The sequence below is a fragment of the Carlito syrichta genome, unplaced genomic scaffold, assembly GCF_000164805.1.
Source record: "Carlito syrichta isolate Samal-C Ts95f unplaced genomic scaffold, Tarsius_syrichta-2.0.1 Scaffold68291, whole genome shotgun sequence".
Lineage (NCBI taxonomy): Eukaryota > Metazoa > Chordata > Mammalia > Primates > Tarsiidae > Carlito > Carlito syrichta.
The window spans coordinates 1-12,078 of NW_007012387.1; the positions used below are offsets into that span (position 1 = coordinate 1).

The window sequence follows — 12,078 nt, forward strand, 5'->3', positions numbered from 1 at the left end:
GATCTCTTACAAAATGGCTATTCTAAAATCCTATGTATCTATCTTAATTTCTATAAAAGTTTCTAATTCCTAATCCTGGTATATAAGGCTGATCGTCAGCAATAAATCTTCTAAAATAAAACCCCAATACAAACTGTAATTGTACTAAAGCCAAAACTGCAATTAGTAGAAAGTGGGAACAAAGAAATTCCTAGTTAGCTGTATTCTTATTAAAACCTTAAAGTATCATGTTTGATCATGCTTGAACTAACATAACTCCCTCACGTAGCATGACCTATTCTACAATACTTTCTATGAATAAAATAAATTCAGTTTCTATTATAAGTAGAAAAAACTTACACTAATTGTAACTAAAGAGCTGTATTAAAAGAATGCAGCCCAGCCCAAAATGGACACTGGGCCCTTAGGAATGTGGCCCAGCCCAAAGTTCGTGCTAGGCCATTTCTGGTAACCCTAGATAACCATCTAAAGCTGGAAACAGCTCTCTAAATGTATATACTAATTCTACAAATATATTTTGAAATCTTATAAAGAAGCTTGTATCACATATAAGCCTCCCAAATGTGATCTGAGTTTGAACTGTGTTAAGTTTAAAGTCGAAACCACAGTCTGTGAGAAACGGGAACATTGAATCTCTAGAGTCAGCCATGCCTGTCATATTCTCAGAACTTCATGCTTAGATCATAAAAGTCCCTGCCAGTGGGTAACGCTAAACAACAAAGAAAGGAGGAGGGAATGGGCCTTCAGCTCCTGAACCAGCCTGGTGGTCTCAAGGTCTGCAGCCTGCCTGGATCCCTAATGCTCAGGCAGGCCCCCACGGCTGGCTCCCAACAGAGCCCTCATTAATTGGATTAATGCCCTTGTAAAGGAGGCTCTAGAAAGCTGTCTTGTCCTCTCCACCATGTGAGGAACTAGCTAGAAGGTGCTATTCTGTAAACCAGGAATTGGGCCCTCACTAGACACTGAATCTGCAAGTACATTGATCTTGGACTTAGCCTTACTATGAGAAATAAATTTCTGACCTTTATAAGCTGCCCAGTTTATGTTATTTTGTTATAGTAATGTATACAGAGTATGATACTATATATCAATAGTTCCTTCCATTTCATTGTTGACTAGTATTCTATATTATGTATGTGCCATAGTTTGTTTAACCATTCACTTATTAAAGGACGTCTAGGTTGATAAGGACAAATAAAGGTGCTATAAACATTTATACACAGGTTTTACAGTACATTTTCACTTCTCTGGAATAAATGCCCAGGAGTGTAATTGCTGGGTCATCTGATACTTGCAGGTTTTTAAAGAAACTGTCAAACTATTTTCCAGAGTTGTTCTACCATTTTATTTATTTATTTATTCATTTATTTAGTTGTTTTGAGTCAGATTCTCACTCTGTCACCCAGGCAGGAGTGCAGTGGTCCACTCATGGCCACCGCAGCCTTGACCTGCTGGGCTCAGGCAATCCTTCCGCCTCAGCCTTCGAAGTAGCTGGAACTACAGGCGTGTGCCACCCTGCCCGGCTAATTTTTTGATGTATCATGGATACGAGGTCACGCCACGTTGCCCAGGCTGGTCTCAAATCCCTGAACTCAGGCAATTCTCTCACCTCTGCCTCCCAAAGTGTGGGATTATAGGCATGAGCCACCACACCTGGCGGTTCTACCATTTTATATTCCCACAAGCAATATATGAGTGATCCATTTTTCTCCACATCCTCACCATTTGAAGTTGTCACTAATTTCAATTTGTTTTGTTAATAATAATACGCATTTAAAAATAAGGGATAATATGTATCAAGATAAAGATATTTACTAGAAAGAGCACTGGACTTAAGATGAGAACATGTAAGTTCATGACCACGCTTGACACTACCTAACACAGACAAACTAACTTAAAACTCTTAAGTTGTGATAGTTTCATAGTGTTAGTTTTTTATTATGATTCAAAACTTACAAATATTACATATATATGTATATGCCAAACATTAATGGAATTTTTTAAAGAAGATAATATACCTCTCATTATAGACCAAAAGAATTCCCTTAGCCCTAAAGAGAAAAAAGTAGAGAACAAGTATTACATGAAAATATAGGAATAATTTTTAAAATACTATAGAATATTAGATACCAGTAAAAATATTTCCCTGCTTGAATCTTCATGTCTCACATACCCCCTTCTCCAAGATTTGTTGTGTCCAAAGATCTAGAGCCCAGGATCCAATATCCTTACAGATTCTCTCAAAAACTCAAGTGGTCATGAAAAACTGAAAGTCAGAGTTCAGGCTTCACCATATAAAATATGCACTATTTTTTTTGGATGTAGCCATACTTAATCCATTATGTTACTAGCTACAACATCAAGCATACACACATATAAGAACTCATAGAGTTCATTAGGCCATTATCTCCAGCTATCTTACTCGTGTCAAAACATGTTGGCTTTCAAACGCAGAGTAAAATTCAATACACAGTTTATTCCCAAGCGCATCAGTTGATGTGTGACATAGGGTTACAGGTGGGTCAAGATACTGATTGTCTCAACCTCAGGCCAGTTACCTACAATTGACAGTACCCCTGCATGCTTACTATAGTGCTTTACAAATTATCATTCTCTTTTATGCCATCATGTGAAAAAAATGGGGGAAATACTGGTCTATTCTTTTTCTCCCTAGTTGGAGAACATTTTTGCTTTGAGAATGCTAGTAAGATGGATTCTCAGTTCATAAATAAGGGGTAGCAAAAATACTCAATGTATTCTCCTGGTTATCAGCTCCTTTTGTATCATTTAGGGTAAAAATATAAAACTCTGAATGTTTATAATTATAATTTTATCTATCTATCTATCTATCTATCTATCTATCTATCTATCTATCTATCTATCTATCTATCTATTTTTGCCTCAGCCTCCCAAGTAACTGAGACTACAGGCACAGGTCACCGCACCCAGCTAATTAATTTTTTTTTTTGTAGAGGTGGAGTCTCACTATGTTACCAAGAATGTTCTCAAACTCCCGGCCTTAATCAATCCTCCTGTGTCGGCCTCCCAAAATGGTGGGATTACAGGTGTGAGCCATTACATCTAGTCCCATGACATTTTCTTTATAAATGAATTAAATAATGTCCAAAGTCCCTTCTTGCTCCATAAACTCAATTATTTCATTGAGTTGACACATAGAGGGGCAACATAGAGTAATATACTATATGTAATATACATGTGCCTGGGAACTGCAACCACTCCTCTGCCCTATGACCCCCATTCTGGCAAAGCCTTTTATTTTGTTCCTCTCTGCCCATCTCCTCTGATCAGGCATGAGCCACTGTTCCGGGCTAGTGACTCATTTTATATAAACAATAAACAAGGCCGGGTGGGGTGGCTCAACCTGTAATCCCAGCACTTTGGGAGGCCAAGGCGAGAGGATTGCCTGAGCTCAGGGGTTTGAGACCAGCCTGGCCAACTTGGTGAGACCTCGTCTCTGCAATAAATCAAAAAATTAGCCGGGTGTGGTAGCACATCCCTATAGTTCCAGCTACTTGGAAGGTTGAGGCAGAATTGCCTGAGCCCAGTAGGTTGAGGCTGCAGTGGCTGTGAGCATGCCACTGCACTCCAGCCTGGGCGACAGAGTGAGACTCAAACTCAAAGAAACAAAACAAAGCAAAGCAAAAAAAAACAGTAAACAAGCTGGGCACAGTGGCTCACACCTGTAATCCCAGCACTTCAGCTGGGCAGGCAGATTACTTGAGCCCAGGAATTTGAGACCAGCCTGGATAAAACAGTGAGTCCTTATATCTGCTAAACAAACAAACAATAAACAATCTCCAAAGCAAATTGAATATCTTAAATGTACCAAAAAAGTGGAAAATAGCTGTTAACTAAGGATTTAGCACTGGCTCATGTCCTTAGAAGAGAATAAGAAAATAAATGTATTTATTACAAAGAAAAAATAAATTTGTCTCCTGACTATATGACAAAGCTCAAAGATAATAATTACTTGTTGTCTAGATAGGGGGTCATTTCTTTACTGTAAACAATAGAACATTAGAAAGTTTCTAATTTTCTTAAGACAAAAATCAAGTTGTCTCTTTCTAATCCCCTTTTTCTAATCATCCCTTCTGTCCTATATCAAGATTATGCTACCACCTTCACAATTTTACTTTGTCCCAGTCTGTAGACTGCTTGGTAAGACTATAGCCTCCAAGGAGCATCTTTTTATTATTATTATTATCCATCTATACAGTAAAGACTAAAATATAGCTAGATGACCCGGAATATACAGTAAAGACTAAAATATAGCTAGATGATCCAGAACCTTGTAAAGTTGCAATATATAGCATCATGTTTGGATTATGAATACAACCACCTATATTAGAGAATCTACCATTCTCTTAACTAAAAAGTTGCTCAAACCTAAAATTTCTCGGCCCTTAAAATATCGCCTTCTACTCCAGTTTTACATCTCACCACCATCTCCATCTTCATCCTGCTGAACTTTATGCTTATTGTTTCTAGAACACACGGTGCTATATCACAACTCTAGGCCTTTGCGCATTCTCTTTCTTCTCTTGGAATGCCTTTCAGTGACCTGAGCATGCCGGGTGTCTTTTCATGCTTCACAACTCACTCAGAAGTCACCTCCTCCAGGATGCCCCAGATCACCCTAGGAACTCTATTACGTTTTCCTTGGTGCTGTCTGTATATGTGAAACACACTTCTATTGTTTCACTGAGTGTAGTGGACTAGAATCAGTCTCTTGACATTTACTTATTCCGTTAGACACAATTCAGGCTCAGTAAAAAAATTATACATACAGGAAGAATGGAAGGAAAGAATGGAGAAATGGAAGGAGGGAGACCCAGGGAAGTTTCTGGGACCTTTTCTGGGCATGTCTTATTCATCTCCATATATCTAGGGGGTAAGGCAGTACTTGGGATACACAGGTACTCGTCAGATACTAAATACATTGATTTGACAAAAATCTTAAAGGAATTTTAATCAAACATAAAACTGCCATTAATTAAACTGTTATATTATTTGAACAACATCTATTGTGGTGCATATAAACACATTGTGGGCTCAGCTTGAGACTCTGCAGAACCTACCAACTGCCAAGAACTAAGCTAGATGCTCAGAATTCAAAGATGCACAAGACAAGATTCTCTCAAAAAGCACAGCGTTTAGATGGGGAACAGTGTATGTAAAAAAGATAATTACCATATGATAGGATAAAAGCCACATTTAGGGTGTTCTCAGAGTAGCATCGTACAAAGAAGAGATGCAATTGTACGTTGTCTAACTGGTAGTGATGGGGGAGGGGGATGAATTCTGGAAGAACCTCTTGGAGATGATGAACTCTTAACTCCATCTTAAATGCTTAAGATATGTTTTAGCATGTTTGGTTTGCAGGTTAGTCCATGAAGAGGATGACTCAAGTATCCTTCTAAGAAAGAACTTATTCTAAGGAAAAGTGAATCTTCACACATAAACTAGGGTAAAGACGAGGGACTGGTGTTGGAGAAGTGAGGCCTTGCTGTTGCTTGGACTAGACCAGAACCAAACTGAAGAACTGGCTCTCAGAGAACATTGCGTATAGAGCATGGAAGTGGCAGATTTTATGTAACCAGAGTGTAAGAGGAAGGAAAGGAGTATGGTACATGGCTCTGAGAAAAAGACATTCATGAAACACCAGCTGGGGAAAATGACTACCCTCAGAATGGTCCAGAGAAGTGTATTTGAAGGCAGATTTGAGCTACTCCTGGGGCCTCCCTGAACTAGATGGGGAAGAGTTTGGAAGAAGTCAGAGTTTCCACAGTTTGGGGGAGGGGAGTTGTAACTAATGCAGAGCCAGAGAAATATTACTTGTTGCTGTTGCTGATACTTTAGTTTTTTAAGAGATAGGGTCTCACTCTGTTGCCCAGGCAGCAATGCAGTGGTGTGAATATAGTTCACTGAAGCCTCTAACTCCTGGGCTCAAGCAATCCTCCTGCTTCAGCCTCCTAAGTAGCTATTAATAAGACTATAAGCATGCACCACCACAACTGACTAATTCTTTTTTTTTTTGTAGAGACAAGATCTTGCTATGTTGCCCAGACTAATCTTGAACTTGTGCCTCAAGTGGTCCTTCTAACCCAGCACCCAAAAGTGCTGGAATTACAGGTGCGCATAAGAAAAGTACAAGGACCAGGCATGGTGGCTCAAGCCTACAATCCCAGCACTTTGGGAGGCCGAGACGAGAGGACTGCTTGAGCCCCGGGGGTTCGAGACCAGCCTGGGCAACTTGGTGAGACCTCGTCTCTACAATAAATCAAAAATTCAGCTGGGTGTGGCAGTACTGCCTGTAGTTCCAGCTACTTGGAAGGCTGAGGCGGAAGGATCACCTGAGCCCAGCAGGTTGAGGCTGTGGTGGCCGTGAGTGTGCCACTGCACTCCAGCCTGGACAACAGAGTGAGACTCCAACTCGGGAAAAAACAAACAAGAAAAACAAAGGTACGAGATACTATTCCAGCTCTTGAGGAGTTTATAATGTATTGAGAAAGCAAATGTGTGTTTTGATTTTTAAGTGCTGTAGAAACACACTCAGAATGAACAAATTGTGAAAGACTTCCCGGAAAAGGAAAACACCAAAGCAGAATGCAAAGGTGGGAAAATCAGATCAAATCCAGAGGACACATATTTAGAAAATTTAATGTGTAAAAAAACTTGACGTGGAATAGGCAGCATATACAGGATTACTAACTAGAACAAATTTGATGGTAGCGAGCAAAAAATAAGATAATTTGCTACATTCTAAGTGCTCTTGAGGACTTGGAGAATGTACTTGAGGAACTGGAATCCATGGGAGAGTGGCTATGGGCAGCGGCCAGCAGGACATCTCTGGAGTGAAAGCATGGTCTGGAAAAAGACCAGTTCCTCAGGGCTGGGCAGGAGGTAAGAAGTACATCAAAGTGAAGATTCAAGACTCTGACAGTTGAGGAAGTCACGGGAGGAGTCTAGAAAGATTTCCAGAGTCCAGAGCAGCGCATCCAGGGAACTCCAAGGAATCCTTCAAGGAGGTGGAATGCACGAGAGGCTACCGAGGAAGGCTCTTTAACTTAATTTCTTTTTGTTGCCCAGTGCTGGCAGGTAGGGAATGAGCATGTGGAACTGTTCAGAGCAGACAAGATATGTAGATTTCTGCTTTTCTCTTCAGTTGTCTGAAGGTGGCCTGTTAATTGCTAGAGATGGGGCCTATGTAGATATGCTGCTAAAAGTTTGATCCTGCCTCCATTTTCAAGTATCAAACCAGGCTAGTCACTAGGAAGTACAAGCAGGCCATCCATGATAGGTACAAGGAAAGAGACAGGGATTCTATCCTCTGCCCTGGCTCTCTAACCAAAGAACAATTACCTGGAAGGCCACCGACCTTGAAGGTCATCAGAATGTGCTCTTACCGTTTGCCTCAGGTTGGAGGTCACTGCAGAAAGGTATTGAGACCTCTTACCTTATTGTCTGTTGTTAAAATTTAAGAATTTTAAACCTAAAAATGTTAGTGTTTACATTGTTTTAGCTAATACTATCCTTGGAATAATATTTGTGCTTTCTAGTTTAGCTGTTTGATTAAAATCGTAATTGATTTTGGTTTTCTGTTGTTCCACTGCTTTGTATGCCCTTTTTGCTGAGTAATAGCATTGTCATCAATTTTCCTTTATCTATAGTTATTTTATTTTATTTTAAAGATGTGGGGTATAATTCAGGATTAGGTATACATGTGGTCATCATACTGGTAAAGTTTGGGACTCCCTTTGGTTCCCACTTTTTTTGGTTTGAGATCAGGTACCCTTATTGATGTTATGTCTCCTCCCCCACCCTGGCAGTCTCCCACTATTGTCAATCCCTTTGTTATAGTATTATGGAAAATGTTCAGGGTCCACTTATGAGTGAGAACATGTGGTACTCTGTTCATTGTTTCTGGGATAGATCCCTGAGTACAATAGACTCTAAATCCATTTAACTTGCTGCAAAGTCCATATGTTTGTCCTCCTTTATCGCTGCATAATATTCCATCGTGTATATGTACCACATTTTTTATCTATAGTTTTTTCTTTCTTTCTTTTTTGAGGGTAAGTGTTGAGTCTCTGTCACCCAGGCTGGGGTGCAGTGGCACAATAACAGCTCACCACAGCCTTGAACTCCTGGGCTCAGGTGACCCTTTCACCTAAGCCTCCTGAGTAGCTGATATTATAGGTACGTGCCACTACACCAGGTTTTTTTATTTTCTATTTTTGAATGGAGATGAGGTCTTGCTATGTTGTCTAGGCAAGTCTTGAACTACTGAGTTCAAGCAATTCTCCTGCCTTGGCCTCCCAAAGTGCTGGAATTACAGGCACGAGGCACCATACTTGACTACAGGTTTTTTTCATTGAAAATAATACATCCTCATTCCAGAAGGTAAAAAAATACAAGAAAGAAGATTTTAAACTCACAGTCTCATAGTAATCATTTAGTTTCTTTAACATTTGAAATATTTCCTTTCAGTTTTTTCTGAATTTTTTAAAAACAATATTGTACTGTAATCTTATTTAATTGAACTTCTGAGTCTTGTGGTAAAAGATGCTTGAGGGAGAATTTTTTTCAGACAAATTGTTTGTGCCCAGTTATACAGTTTTGTCCAGGGGAAATAAGAACTTATCAGGAAACTGTTTGCTTTTAAGTTTAATCCAGATGCTAACATGAGACATTTTTTTTTTTACAGGTATCAGCCATCTTTTATTAGGGTGTTCTCATTAGGGTATGAAAGGATTCAGCAATGGTCAAGTTCCTCATGGAAGGGTGTCGGACCAAGGAGGTAATTGTCAGGAGAGCAGAGTGAACCCTCTTCAGTGGTACCTGTATAGCTGCTCATGTTTGAGTTCCTTGCAGGAAAAGCAGTAGCTGAAAAGCACGTAAGCTGCCAACGCCATAGAAACCCCAGAGATGATCCTTTTCTTTATGTTGATGTAGTTGTTGTAGTAGCGGTGGTAACCTCTTTGAAATGCTCCAAGATGCTGTTAGGGGTGAACTCCCGCATCAATATCCAGCTTGGAAGCTCCCCTGGTTTGACATCCATGAGTTTCTTCTCCTTCACTGGTATAACTAAGGACTTCTTAGAGTCCTGGTTGAGACACATTCTTGCAGACTTGTCACTATACTCAGTTCAATAAGTATGGTTTGTTAAAATGAGGATTCTACTAAGAATTTGGGATGGCCTTGCGAGGTCTGACAATTAGGTTCGCAAACTTGCCACCGTGCGCTTACACTGGCAGCACTGTACAAACAACTCGGTAAGGTTTCATAACCTGGGCATATCATACTGTTTGTCACATGTATAAAGTATTCTGTAGGTTGCCTATTTGCTCTATCAATTATTTCTTTTGCAGTGCAGAAGCCTTTTAATTTAATTAAGTCCCTCTTATTTATTTGTATTTATATTGCATTTGCTTTTGGGGTTTTAGCCATAAATTATTTGCCTAGGCTGATGTCCAGAAGAGTTTTTCCTAGATTTTCTTCTAGAATTTTTATGGTTTCAAGTCTAACATTTAAATCTTTAATTCATCTTGAGTTAATTTTTGCATATGGAGAGAGATAAGGATCAGGTTTCATTTTATCTGCATGTAGCTATCCAGTTTTCCAAGTTCCATTTGTTGAAGAGAGTGTCCTTTCCCCAGTGTGTGCTTTTGTCTGTTTTGTCAAAGCTCAGTTAGTTGTAGGTATTTGAGTTTATTTCTAGGTTCTCTATTCTTTCCATTGGTCCATGTATCTGCTCTTGTGCCAGTACCATGCCGTTTTGGTGACTACAACCTTGTTGCATGATTTGCAGTCACGTATTGTGATACCTCCAACTTTGTTCTTTTTCTTTAGGATTGCTTTGGCTATTCTGGTTCTTTTTAGTTTCCATATGAATTTTAGAATTTTTTTCTAATCCTGAAAAATTTTAAAAAGGCATAAAAAATTATGTTGGTGGTTTGATAGGGATAGTGTTGAATCTGCAAACTACTATGGGTAACATGATCATTTTAACAATATTGAGTCTTCTAGTCCGTGAGCATGGAATGTTTCTCCATTTGTTTGTGTCCTCTACAATTTCTTTTTTTTTTTTTCCAGTGAATACTTTTTACTAATTTCAGACTTCACAGTAATTTTATCCCAATCTCTCATGAGCCCAGGAAATGTTAAGATAATCAAATCAAAATTATCAGTAGGTTTATCATTCAAAGCCAATGACTTATCAAAAACAAATTTTGAAACCCTAAATTGCTTCTCCATACACTATTTCTGACCTATTCCACCTTCTCCTCAAAACAAAACAAAACAAAACAAAACCCCCCACACACATGGTATCAATTGGTTAGTCTTTATGGATTGCAACAAAGTTTACTGTAGTAAAATCTTATTATGGGACAGCTTGCTCTCCCACAGATTTAAAGGACAACATGAAATCTATAATTCATTTCTTTCCCAAACACAAGAAATTGGATTCTCATGCAATTAGCTTACATGGTAAACTATCAGAAAATAGTAAATAATCAGTTCCTCAAATAGGTTATCTAAAACAGGGTTTCTCGACATTTGGGGTCAGATAATGCTATGTTTCGGGAGCTGTCCTGTACATTATAAGATGTTTAGCAGCATCCCTGACTCCTACCCACTAGATGCCAGTAGCATTCCTCCTCCACTTGTGACAACCAAAAATGCATCCAGACATTGCCATAGCTTTCTGAGGAGCAAAGTCACCCTCTGTTCAGAACCACTGACCAAAAGTAATTCAAATTTGGGGTTCTTGGTTAGGATCCTCAACCCTACTGCTCCTCTTGCTTTGTCTACATGAATAATTGGAAGTACATCCTCTCGTGAAGCAATCTAAATGTTAAAGTACATTTATACCAAATGGGTTTCTAGACCTACGCAGAGCCTGGTGGAAATTTCACAGGGCAAACAGCTTCTAGAATGATGATAAAATTGCTTCACCCACAAATTGTTCAGTGGTTCTTACTTTTCCCATGTAAATTCACCTTTTCCATTATAGCAATCAGTAAGCCTTTCTCTCTGTGGTGCCTTGAGTACCTTGGGCACCTCTTGAAAAGCTCACTTTACATTGCTTCTTGGGCCAACACCGCCTTGTTTGTCTTATTTTATGTGCTGTCCAGTTCCTCTCAATTGGATACTATTCACATTTTCTTGGGAGACCTTTGCGAGGCATATGCCCTGCTCCGTCTCCCCTGCTGATGACTGTTTCTCAATCAGGACAACGGCCATTGGTCAAGGCCATCTGTAGCCAGTCAAGATGCCCTTGAAGCTATGCACACCTCCATACTCAAGGCAGTTACTAAGAAAGCAAAAATCTGTGTTGCTGCTGCTTTTCACAAAATGTAATTGCTTGTGTCTTGCTCCCTTTCTCACACTGGGGGTGCCAAAGAAATGTATACACATTTTAAGCAATGTCATCTATGCATTACTTTTATTTTGCCACAATCAGAAGTGTCCCGACAGTGATGGCAACCACTTTGAGCACCTCTTGTAATTTCAGAAGTCAAACATGACTTGCATTCATCTTTTGTTATTGGTATATATTCAGTATTACAATTTTAATAGCATTTTTCCTTTCTTTATTTTTAAATCAATATTTTTTATTATGATATTGTGGGGTACAGTTAAGGGCTAGGTATACAAATATGCTTCGTTCAGGCCCCCTTGTTGATAAGAGGTGTCTCCCCATCCCCAGACAGATGTTTACTACCATTAGTCCCATCTCCCTTCCCCTCCCCCCCCATAGTTTTCCACCACTGTCAGTCATTTTCTTATGGTAATACATTGGGTGATCAAGGTCCACTATATGAGTGAGAACATGTGATACTCAGATCTTTGTTTTTGTGAGAGGTCACTCAGTATTATAGACTCTAGTTCCATACAGGTTGCTGTGAAATTCATGATTTTGTTCTTTTTAATGGCTGCATCGTATTCCATCGTGTATATGTACCACATTTTTTTAACCAGTCCTCTTTTGATGGACAGCATGGTTGCTTCCAGGTTCTTGCTATTGTGAACAATGCTGCAATAAACATTCGT

At 39.3% G+C, this 12,078-nt stretch overlaps 1 pseudogene; it reads right to left on the minus strand.

Annotated features, from left to right (window-relative positions):
* Nucleotides 1-8,852: 8,852 nt before the first annotated feature.
* On the minus strand, nucleotides 8,853-9,142 carry LOC110594983 (annotated as a pseudogene).
* Between the last annotated feature and the right edge of the window lie 2,936 nt (nucleotides 9,143-12,078).